This window comes from Periplaneta americana, chromosome 7 (assembly GCF_040183065.1).
Source record: "Periplaneta americana isolate PAMFEO1 chromosome 7, P.americana_PAMFEO1_priV1, whole genome shotgun sequence".
Lineage (NCBI taxonomy): Eukaryota > Metazoa > Arthropoda > Insecta > Blattodea > Blattidae > Periplaneta > Periplaneta americana.
This window is the reverse complement of record NC_091123.1, coordinates 113,993,047-114,005,643: the sequence shown is the minus strand read 5'-3', so window position 1 is coordinate 114,005,643 and position 12,597 is coordinate 113,993,047. Positions and strand designations below refer to the sequence as shown.

Genomic DNA, 12,597 nt, shown 5'->3' with positions numbered 1-12,597 from the left:
TAATTAAATAAACTTCACTCTATGCACACTCACAAATCATTAGGCTTATTTACATAACTCATACGCACAGGCTGCATGTAAATATCAAATAGATACTCTAATATAATGTACCTGAGAAACATTTTCTTTAAGTTGTATTACCAACATATTTGTCATATTCAGTAGCATGTCGTAAAGAATAATGTCGTTGGATATTGAACTTCTTAATCAGTTGGAGTGTTTTATGACAAATTAAACACTTTGCTAATCCACTGCTCTCTACTAAAAAGAACTCCTCTTCCCATGATACATTAAAAGCATTGGGCATAGCGGGACGCTTTAATGTATGAACGGAAGCTCCGTCTTCAAAGTTCGCCATCATACAGCAGAGTCACCACTGCACCGACACTGAATGACGTACTGTATGCATACGTCACACCGCTCTCGAGACCCGCTCTTTAAAGCACACAGCGCTCATTTCTCAGAATCACGTAATGTATCCAGCCCTGATTTACAGCGATACTTGGAACATCGTTTTAATACCTTGGGGCCTATTTCATAAAAGTAATAATTTAATATTATTACTAAAAAGGTAACAACATTATGTAATATTATTACTGTTCTGTTTCATAGAAGTTTTAGTTAATAATATTACTTATTACTGTAAACGCTCATATTACTAAAATAAATAATAATATTAACAAAGAGTTTCATAAAGTAGCAAAGGTATTAAAATTTATCAATATTGTTAACGTTATTTCCATGAAGGTGTTTTAACTACTAATTTCATTATTAGTAAAAATAAATGCAGTTTAGGGTTAGATTTTGAAGATAAAACAGTGAAAACATCTGAAATGCATAATTCTGACTCAAATAGTAATGTCTCTTGAAGCTCTTTTCACTTCTTTTCCCGATTTTAAAAAGTATCAGAGACAAAATTCTCTCCATACTTATAAATGACTTGTCACGGGCGCCAATGTAGGTTGAAATTGAAAGCCATCAAATCTACTACAGTACCTGTTATGTTTAAAATGGGGAAAAAATTGACGAATTCTTTTTTTTATCTAATTGGGAAAGAGGAACAACTGGAAAGGGTGAAACATAAATTAAATTACAGTATAGAACTGTTATAAAGCAGTTATGTTGTACATTATTTTATGTTGTCATTTAAATGATTGAACTTAACGTTTTTGCCTCTTTTCACGTTATATTTTAAATAATTGTTCATAAATATATGCCTAGGCCTATTAGTCACAAGTTTCTCCAGTTGTTTTAAGAGTAGTTTTAAAAGAACATAAGATATCTACATCATAAAATAATATTAACATTTTCTGCATTGAATTTTTTTTTCAATGTACCGGTATATGACAACCTGAATCTATAAAATTACACATACTGTACACTAATTAATATTGTGACGATCTGTATAGACCTACATCAACAAATAGATCTGTTACAAAATATATCGGCTGCTTTAAACCACCCCTATTGCTCACCTAAACGTAACTTGCGAGATCTTTAGGTACCTTCAATTCCACATCGCAATCTTTAACTACAACATATTTGCATTTTGTAGCCAGGCAACTTCTTGAGAGCACTACTTACAATATAATCAGCAAAAAAAAAAAAAAAAAAAAATTAAGACATGAGTATTTTTATTCATTTCATTACAACATTAATCTTCTACAACACCTTCAAACTTCTCAATATTTTCTAGGAATCACTTCACCGCATAAGTACTTATGTCGTCATTGCATTACTGAATGATTTATTTTTGGTGCCAGGATAATTTTTGTGCGTTTATTTATTTACTCTTGTACCAACATTTTTTTTTAAATTTAAAAGTAATTTTATATAAGCTTTTGCGCTGTACCGGTACTTCGAAGTATAATGGAACTTAAAATTGCGATATGACGCTTTACAAGGATTACTAAACCTGTCGTTTAGCTGTCATCAAAAGCTTTCACTGCTTAACTTTTGATATGGTACTAATTTAATTAACGAGGGTGCAAATTTTATACATACGCACACGCTTCTGTTACTGATATACTGTTTTTAGAATTTCGAACTTTGCATCAGCAGAGACGTGAACAATAAGGAATGACAAATGTCTGTACACAATATTTTAGATTTATCAAATTGTTTCTTTTAAATGGGTCAACTGTAATAAATAGCAGAAACAATAACTACGAGTTGCAATGATTTATAATCCTATCTGAAATAAATTGTCTCCGAAAAGTTACTGTAAATCAAAACAATGTTTTATTCATTCAACACAATCAGCTTTTAACTCTATGAACATTATTATTATTATTATTATTATTATTATTATTATTATTATTATTATTCCATTGGGTCTTTCGGTTCATATTCTTTACTACCAACACTAGGCATTCACAAGCAGCGGAACATGCGACATGCTGTTAGCATGACGCAAGCTCGCAGCTTGAGACAACCGTGGGATAAACACAAGACTACACCGCACCGGTCTCGATGGGAGGGAAGTAAGTTAAAAGTTCGTTGGATTACTAGCCGGAAGCATCATTTCAAACACAGAGGGTCAAAGTATGTTAACATAATGTTTAATTTCTAGTAAAATGAATATCAAATACTACTCCCATTCATACTATTTTCAAATTAATATGACACAGGATTATAAAATATTAAAACTTACGTTTCTCTGCTAGTGATGAAGACTTGCCCACGCTTGTCTAGCCGCAGAACATAGAGTTTTCCACTTTGACGATGGGATAGTCTGCTTCTCTATTTCCCGCAGTTGCTCACATGCACGAGGTATTCAATCGCAGAGGGACACTGGTCGACAAGCTGAACGTCTTCTATATAAAAACTGAAACATGGAGGGGGATCAGTTCCGGTTCTTACCACTCTATAGTTAATATTGATAGATTCAACTTAAAACTTGGATATTTCCCCCGAAACCATGTAAGATTAAATAACATTTCCGTTAATGTTGATACAACACTACCAAATGTATTACTTAAGAACTAAATTTAAAACTCTATGAATCATATTACTAAACATGAACTCATTTTTTACAAATTCTTAAATTCAAAGTATATTTTATTTACACATACTTCATTATTACACAACTAATTAAACAATATAAATCAAAATTTTGAGAAAAATATGTCATATTTTATCATTATACTTACATAATAAATTACGCAAAAATTCAGTTCTGTCCATAGTTCATTTTGTCGCATTATCATCGAAACTAAATAGATAATTCAAATCATTTATATATACTATACACGAAAGGAGAATAAAAACACTGGTTTGCCGCATTGTATACAACATACTGTACTCGCCAAACTTAGACGATCTCCATCTCAGAGGAAAGAAGTCACATCAACGTGCTCTCGATGTACATATGTACGTATATATATGTTATGCAGTTGGCCGCGTCCGATGACTGAATTGCTTTATAACAGCGTTGCCATAACTCGTGTATAATAATTGTAGTAGCAAGTGGATCGTAGAACTCTAGTTATCTCAGTTTTATATTACCTCACACAGAAGTAACTTCTTTCGTGATGTTATCAGTGAAGTAAAATAAAATGTATAATATGTTTAGGCCTTGGTTAGATAGTGAATGCCCGAGTGATGCAGTGGAGAATGGTTGTGAAGCAAGTATCTCTCATTTAAAGTTTTACCGACAAGAAGTATAAAAAAATTCGCTTCAATTGCTACAGGAGTTGGATTAACGATTGTGAATAAAATTTCCAACATTAAAGACACTAAAACATATGAAACGCCAAAGTAGAAACAAAGAAAAAATCGAAACAAGTATTCGATAAAATATGCGACTTTTCAAGAGATGTGCTGCGACGAACAATGTTTAAATTTTACTAAAAAGGAGAGGCGCCCATAAACGACAAACTTATTCAAGTTATGCGTGATAAAACACGAGGGCCAGGTTATGAATTCCATACAGTAGTAGAACTTTATATAGACTTTTGCTCAGTATGGGTTTTTCTTATAAGGTTTTACAGAGGAAAGATGCTAAATCGGAGTGACAAGAAATTATTGCATGGCGATACCACTACTATCACACATTAGGAAATTTGGACTTGAAGAGTCACGAAGAGTATAATATTGTATACTTGGACACAACACCTACTGACACTGAGTAAATGGTCAGTTGCAATAATTTGTTTCCTTGTTTTATGTACTTTATTCTGTATGTATATAACTTGTAGTGAAAACGCTCTATTAAGTATGCAGAATATCGTCTCTTTGCAGTTTATTTACGTGGATTAAACTATATAAAAATTATTTTTTAATAATTCAATTACCCCATTATTCGCTTAGTAAGACCTGACAACGCAGAATTACAAATAAGCACCATAAACCATCGGCATTGAGTTGAGCTAACAGAACTGGTTTTAAGAAGTTGTGTAAGGGTGGTCTTCTAAGTTTGGAGAATTCAGTATTTCATAACCCTAATGTAAGATACCTTAATTTGTATACTTAATAGTTAAGGGATTGACGGGTGAAGTTTCTATTTTCTACAATTTTTAAGCTACATCCTTTATTTTTGTACACATAATCACGGTGTGATAGATAATGATGTAATGAAGTTTCATTTCTGTGAGTCAATTAGCTTCTGGGTTACTTACTTACTAGCTTTTAAGGAACTCGGAGGTTCATTGCCGCCCTCGCATAAGCCCCCTATTGGTCCCTATTTTGATCAAGATTAATCCAGTCTCTACCATCATATCCCACCTCCCTTAAATCCATTTTAATATTATCTTCCCATCTACGTCTCGGCCTCTTCAAAGGTTTTCTTCCCTCCGATCTCCCAACTAACACTCTATATGCATTTCTGGATTCGCCCATATGTGGTATATGCCCTGCCCATCTCAAACATCTGGATTTAATGTTCCTAATTATGTCAGGTGTCCCGCGCCGTGGCGTCGCGGTCTAAGGCATTCCGCCTAGGACTCGCGTTACGGAATGCGCGCTGGTTCGAGTCCTCATGGGGGAAGAAATTTTCTCATGAAATTTCGGCTAGTGTATGGGACCGGTGCCCACCCAGCAACGTGATGCACTTGGGGAGCTGCGATAGGTAGCGAAATCCGGTTGCGAATACCAGCTGTAACGGCTGGGGGGATCATCGTGCTAACCACACGATACCTCCATTCTGGTTGGATGATCGTCCACCTCTGCTTCGGCATATGGGCGTAAGACCAGCAGCCGGCTGTAGCGCCACGGATTATTATTATTATTATTATTATTATTATTATTATTATTAATTAGCCTAATTAATTAATTATGTCAGGTGAAGAATACAATGCGTCCAGTTCTGTGTTGTGTAACTTTCTCCATTCTCCTGTAACTTTATCCCTCTTAGCCCCAAATATTTTCCTAAGCACCTTAATCTCAAACACCCTTAACCTATGTTCTTCTCTCAGAGTGAGAGTCCAAGTTTCACAAACATAAAGAACAACCGGTAATATAACTGGTTTATAAATTCTAACTTTCAGATTTTTTGACAGCAGACTGGATGATAAAAGCTTCTCATCATAATCTTATTCCTTTGCTGTGGTCGTGCCAGAGAATCAGTCCCATTCCGAGGTTTATTTTGAGGTTTCGTAACAAGCTGTTGTTTACGGTGATGGGTTGTCTGGGTTATTAACAAATATATTCTTAAAAATTTTCATATTTCAAAATGAAGTGTATGTTCAATTTTTTAGTAAAATGTTCGATTTTTTTGCAAGACCAGTGGCGTATTCAGAAAAACATCACACATATCTTTTCCTATATCTTTGCTACAAAAAAAAGGAAAAAAATTTTATAATCACTCCATACTTAAAAATAGAAATTTTCCATTACCACTCTAAATATTTCATATTTTATTTAAAAAAAAGTGTTCATTTAATCATAAAATCAATGAGCTATTTTGTTAATCGCAGTACATAGAAAATGCAGTAAAAATTGCATGTTCCAAGCAAACATTCTGATGGGGACAGATAAAAAATTTAATTTTTTTTTCTTCCACCATGTTAATAATGTCAAAACAAGTGCTTATACAAATTTTGGCCACTCGACCGCAATTACAAGGCCGTCGAGAAAGTGATTTTCCCTGGGGCTGTTTACAGAAAAAAAGCACGATTGCATGGAAGAATTTATTGAAAGAGATACAATAATTATTGCGCTATTTGTCAACATATCCCCCACTGGAACTGAGACATTTGTCATACCCTGGGATTAATTTTTGTATCCTTGTGTCGTAGAAGTCAGCCGCCTGGGATCGGAACCAGCGTTTGACAGCTGTCTGTACTTCTCTGTTGATCTCACGATAAGACAAATGTCTCAATTCCGGTGGGGAATATGTTGAAAATTAGCTCAACAATTGCTGTGTCTGTTCCAATAAATTTTTCCAATGAAATTGTTGTTTTCTTTCTGTTAACGGCCCCTGGCGAATTTATTTTTTACGGCCCTCGTAATTGCGGTCGAGTGACTAAAATTTGTATAAGCAATTTTTTGACATTATTAATATGGTAAAAGAAAGAAAATAACTTTTTTATCTGCCCCTATCAGAATGTTTGCTTATTAGATTTATATGAAATGCTTTCCAACTGTCTAAGTCGCTTGCCGCCCACTACATAGCTGCAATGTTTGGCTCTACATTCAGTATATTTCCGAACAATTGGTTTCTAAACTAAAAATTGTAAAATCTAAACAAAGATCCTGATTAACAGACGAAAATTTACGAGTTGTAACTTATTAAGAGTGGCAATTTGTGACGTATTTTCCTAACTTTTTATGGCATAGTAAAAATTGAAGTGAAATAAAACATAATTTGTCCATATATGTATGAATCCTTAATGTATAGTCTACTTCAGATGCTTGTGTTGAGAGTCCGCCACTGGGATCCAAACAGAAATAGCTTTGATTAATATTACGTCATGCCTATTGCGACTTGCGTCCATTGATGTCAGCGTGTGGTCAGATCTTCAACCTATCTCGCAGGTGGTCAGGGTTCGAGTCCCGATGAAGCCCGGGATTTTTCATTGAGAAATCCATAGTGGCACTTGTGGCGGACAAGGGTGCAGTAGAAGTTTTTCTCTGGGTTCTCCCATTTCTCCATATTAAGCATTTACAACATTCTGTCAACATTTCTCCAATACATAATTTCATAGCATTTCCCGAACTCCGACTGACTACGCATGGTGTGATCTGTCTTAGGGACAAGTGGGGTGGTTTGCTCGAAACCTGGCTATGCAGTGAACCTTAGTGTGGTCAGCCGGTGTGGGTTTGGGAATGCATCTAAGTTGAGGGTTAGAGCAATAGATCATAGAAGGTCGCAGTGCTAAGTCATAATGCCCTTTCCATTCCTTATCATCATGAGTGAAAATGTTCCGATGGCTGCTTTAGAAGCATACAGTACTATTTATAACTGCTTCATTTACCTCATAGTATACTTTAAAAAAAAAAAAAAAAAAAAAAAAAAAAAAAAAAAAAAAAAAAAAAATCTTTGGAGCAGATTTCGAATTAATCAGCGTCTTATGATACTTTAAGAAAGATTCATTAATTTGTTCGTAAAAATTATCATTTTCATATTCATAACCCTTAATTAAATTTACTTGAAGTTGCTAAATATGCAAAATATTGCTCAAAAAGCCAGGAGAAGTCGCTATACAGAGACTGGCATAAAGAAAAATTACATACTAAACAGCCATTCTGCACAAACTGAGAAGTCCAATGAAAAAGTCTTTTTCAGAAATATTTGTTTATTATTAGTGATGTGTATGACATAGATAAGGCTCCAAATTTAAATATTCTAATGTTTTATTTTCAAAAGGAAAATATTTTACAAGTTTTATGAACATTGAATGTAAATGGTCTTGGCTGAGTACTAGATAGGTCTATCGTTTTGTTTCTCTAAAGTTTGCAGAAGTGAAACATTTAACATTAATCATAAATTTACTATTCAAAAAAGATCCAGAATGTCAGTCGGTTATGGCTCTCAGTGTAGCGATCGCGATCGGATCTCGGGGAGAGATTCTGTGATACTTCTGTTAAAAGTTGGTATGGCTTAAGCACTCCTCAAGTACTACAGACAGATGTAATGCCCAAAAACAAGTGGTGACAACTTGTTCTCTTTATACAAGAGCACTCTTCGTTGCACACATGCAGTATGCAAGAGCAAATCGTCCCACTCAAACGGTTAACTCTTTTTTGCTCGTGAGTGCTCATATTGCTTCATAAGAGCAGCTGAGTTGGTCACCAATGAATTACACAGTGCATTTTCTCTATTGCATTCTGTAGTAAGCAATCAACCTCTGGACCTGGTGTAATACAGAAAGTTATCGACCTAGCCCTTGACCTAGAGAAAGTGAACATGGCCCGTGTGCTGTACCCGGCCATTTTCTGACCAGTTATGCTTCTTGAGGTAATGACAGACTATAGAAGATTATACGATGCAGCACGTAAGATACTTGATAGCAGCATCATCTGCTTTCAAGGACTGGATTGTTTGAACCGTTCTGTCCTCATTTCTGAGAGGAATACATACCACTTCCAATCACAGAGCAGAAACAGGACTCCTTGCTCACGTTGCCAGCATGATGTAAGACAACATGTCACAAACTTAAACCAAAGAATGTAAACCCAGTCTACACTGAAGGACGATAACACTCGTACTTCATTTTCGTAAATGGAATCGAAAGTAACAGTTATGGAGTAATGATAAACGTATCTATTATAAAACTAACGGGCATTCATTCAAATTCCAGTTGAGTACAGTTGCCTGGTTTTGACTCAGGAGCAAATGTCAGACGACTTCTAAGTACTTGGTCCTCGGGAACATTTCGGCGTGATAATCACCATCACCACCACCACCATCACCACCACCACCATCATCATCATCCTGGTTTTAAAAGGGAACAACGGGCACCTTGCAGTCTACGTGTACTTAGAGGGCAAAAAAGTAAACAATTTCGATGTCTGCAGATAACATGGATCTAAATATTTTGGTTTCCCCTGTCATATGCTTACCATTGTTACAGCATAGTTGTAATATTATGTCGTATTTGAATAACCTCTCTAACTAGAAATATACGTTAAAATTACCACCGGAGTGCGAGAACACATTGTGGAAATCCAAAAGGAAATCCTGAAATTTTAAGCTTGCATTTTCCTACCCATTGGAGGCTTTTCTATAGCACGCAACACTGAAACTTTCAACTTGCATTTTTCTAAGTTCTATGGTGCGGAAATCTGTGACAGGTTAGGTTAGATTAGTTTAGGCTTTTGATATGTCTTGCATTTACGAATCTACGACAGGTTCGATTAGGTTAGTTTATTTTAGGCTATTGGTATGCTTGCATATACTAAGTGAAATATTTGAAGAAAACCTGCCCCAGATTATTTTATTTGGAGTATCGAGGATCCTTTCTCAATTCACTCCAAATAAACTGCAACCCTATTGGCGTATTTTGTCTGCCTTATATTTCCTACTTTGTTATTTTTCCTTCAGAACATCTGCAGTCTTAGAATATCACCAATCGAGAATTTATCCCACAGAAAAATCTACTCGTAAAGCAGGGAACTTGGGAGGGGGCGAGAAAATGTTTGCCTGGACTCTCCAAATCAGGGACAAGTTCTTTTCATACGCCACAAATTTATGACGCGAGAACCGAAAGTTCACTCCTTTTCCGATGATAGCAATGATAGGGATTTTGTCGCCTTTTTGGCAGGTTAGGCTCTACTAACTATGAATTCAATGGCTAATGTGGTAACCGCTAGACCACCGAAGATAAATCCATAAACTTTTTCTCCACTAAAAGTCTCACAGGCTCTGTCGATAACTGAAAAACATCAGCTTCAGAGGAGTTATATGAGTTACGGCTAGGTCTACCTTATCATTATCTTCTTCACAAATTATGAATTTGTTTATTGTGCTGGTGTACGAAGCGACTTCTCGTAACTCGAGAACACCACAACCGAGAACGTAATTGAGAACTTCCACTGATTTCACTATAAGGCAGTTTTGCGGTTTAGAAGTATATTTTATGCAGCGTTGTTTAATTCAAGAAGGCATTTGACAGAATTCCCAGCACAAAGAATGAGTGCTCTCTGCCGTAAGTTCTAACCACTAAGCATAATAATGTTTATTTCATTCACGGTTTCGTAATATATTATGTATTAAAGGTCGACAAGCAGATAAAAACAAACATATTCCACTTCCCTCATTATCAGACCTGTAGACGGTAGATGAAAGTAGTCGAACTAATGACGGTACTTAATCGACGCAAGAGACCAAGAAAGTTCTTAGCAGGTTGACTCAGTAGCAAATACACATTCTACAGGTAGGAATTTTAAATTAATTAATTTAAAAAAACTAAGCGAAATTGAGCATATGTTTATATGAACTTTTTTGCTCGTTTTCAGGTCCTCTACCAATTCCCCAGTGCTTTCCCACATGTTTTGATACACTTTGTATGTTCAAAAGTAACAGGGTAGTCTGGTGCACTCATACAGCGTAATTAAATACACGACAAACAAGTAGGCATAACAAGAGACGCATTCAGTCCTTATTGGAGATAAATAAATCTACATTGTTTTTTTGCCGGGATCGTTTCATTTCTAATTATTTGCTTGTTTCCTTCTAGGCTACCCATATCCAATTTTTAGACATCTGCATTTAATACATGGATTCGTATAGTGTAGTTATTTACTTCGTAGAATGGAGTTTATACAAGTAATTTATTGAACATGTCAAGTATTTCTCCAAGAAAGTCGTCAGACAAAAAAATATGCAAAATCTCAGCAGTGGAAAGTTCTGTATTATATTTATTTGAAAAAATTAAGAGTTCAGAACCATAGTGGGCCTAGCGCCATTTACTAAAACCGTAGAAAACAAGGGTTAAAATGAAGTTATTACCATAATTCAATGGAAACATATAGCAAGTAATATAAAGTATACCCATTAAAACTAAATGATATATCAATCTTCATTAAACTATGGTATTCACTTAACTTTAACCCTTGCTTTCTCTGTTTTTAATAAATGGCGCTTGGCCCACTATGGCTCTGAACCCTTCAAATGTGCGTAACGTTATGAAATCTCAGCAATCCACCGATTCTAGTTTTGCAACAAATATCTGTCATGATTTCTTTGCGGTTATGAAGTGTCTCCTACACCTGAACGAAAAATGGTTAAGTTATTCACGATTTCCGCAAACACCCACCCGTCATTAGATGTCACTTAACCTGTAGGTTACGACATAACATGCTCTATCATTCACTCTTCACTCTCTTACAACATAATCGCAATTCACATATCACTTCTTACTCGAAGGTATTCGACGCTTACTACAATTTTCGTCTGTATAATCATATGAATTACAGAACGCACAAAGTATTTTATTACGTAAATTTCCATCTACTCACACACTTACATCTTTATTTATACATTTGAGGTAAATAAATTTAAATATTTATGTTACCATATACGGCAAGAATTGGAAAATGAAATAAAAGCTGAACAAGAATAATAATTTCTGAGGAACCATACAGTATGTCGTGCGTGGGGATGAAATGTATCTAAAAATTAGACATAAATAATATGAAAAGACCAGAACGAAGGTATGGCTTACTTACTTACATCTAGCTTTCAAAGAACCCGGAGGTTCATTGCTGCTCTCACATAAGCCCGCCATCATATCGGTCCCTATCCTGAGCAAGATTAATCCAGTCATTACAATCATATCCCACCTACCTCAAATCCGTTTTAACATTATCCTCCCATATACGTCTTGGCATTCCCAAAGGCATTATTCCCTCTGGCCTCCCGACTAACATTCTATATGCATTTCTGGATTCACCCATACGTGCTACATGCCCTACCCATCTCAAACGTCTGCATATAGGCTAATGTTCCTAATTGTGTCAGGTGAAAACACAATGCGTGCAGTTCTGCGTTGTGTAACTTTCTCCATTCTCCTGTAACTTTAACCCTCTTAGCCCCACATGTTTTCCTAACCACCTTATTCTCAAACACCCTTAATCTCTGTTCCTCTCTCAAAGTGAGAGTCCAAGTTTCACAACCATACAGAACAACTGGTAATATAACTCTGCTTTATAAATTGTAACTTTAAGCTTTTTGAGAGAAGATTGGATGAAAAAAGCTTCTCAATAGAATAATACCAAACCTATCTCTTTACTTGCTTCAACTAAAATTCCCGTGATTTCCCTAATCGTTTGTAGATTTTCGTCTAACATATTCACGTCATCCGCACAGACAAGCAGCCGATGTAAGCCGCTCAATTCCAAACCCTGTCTGTCATCCTGGACTTGCCTAATGGCAAATTCTAGAGCAAAGTTAAAAAGTAAAGGTGATAGTGTATCTCCTTGCTTTATCTCGTAGTGAATTGGAAAAGCATCCGACAGAAACTGGCATATACGGACTCTGCTGTACATTTTACTGAGATACATATTAATTAATCGAAATAGTTTTTTGGGAATACCAAATTCAATAAGGATATCATATAAAAATTCTCTCTTAACCGAGTCATATGCCTTTTTGAAATCTATGAATAACTTATGTATTGCACCTTCATATTTCCAATTTTTCTCCAATATCTGTGG

General features: G+C 35.5%; 1 protein-coding gene across 1 annotated transcript in view; it reads right to left on the bottom strand.

The window, feature by feature from the left end:
* Nucleotides 1-3,379, bottom strand: part of LOC138703373 (serine-rich adhesin for platelets-like) — a 425,014-nt gene extending 421,635 nt beyond the window's left edge. The window contains exons 1-2 of the mRNA XM_069831197.1: nucleotides 3,153-3,379; nucleotides 2,654-2,827 (exon numbers count right to left, since the gene is read on the bottom strand). The gene's annotated coding sequence lies outside the window, so the exon portion shown is untranslated. The remainder of the gene's footprint in view (nucleotides 1-2,653; nucleotides 2,828-3,152) is intronic.
* Nucleotides 3,380-12,597: the final 9,218 nt, after the last annotated feature.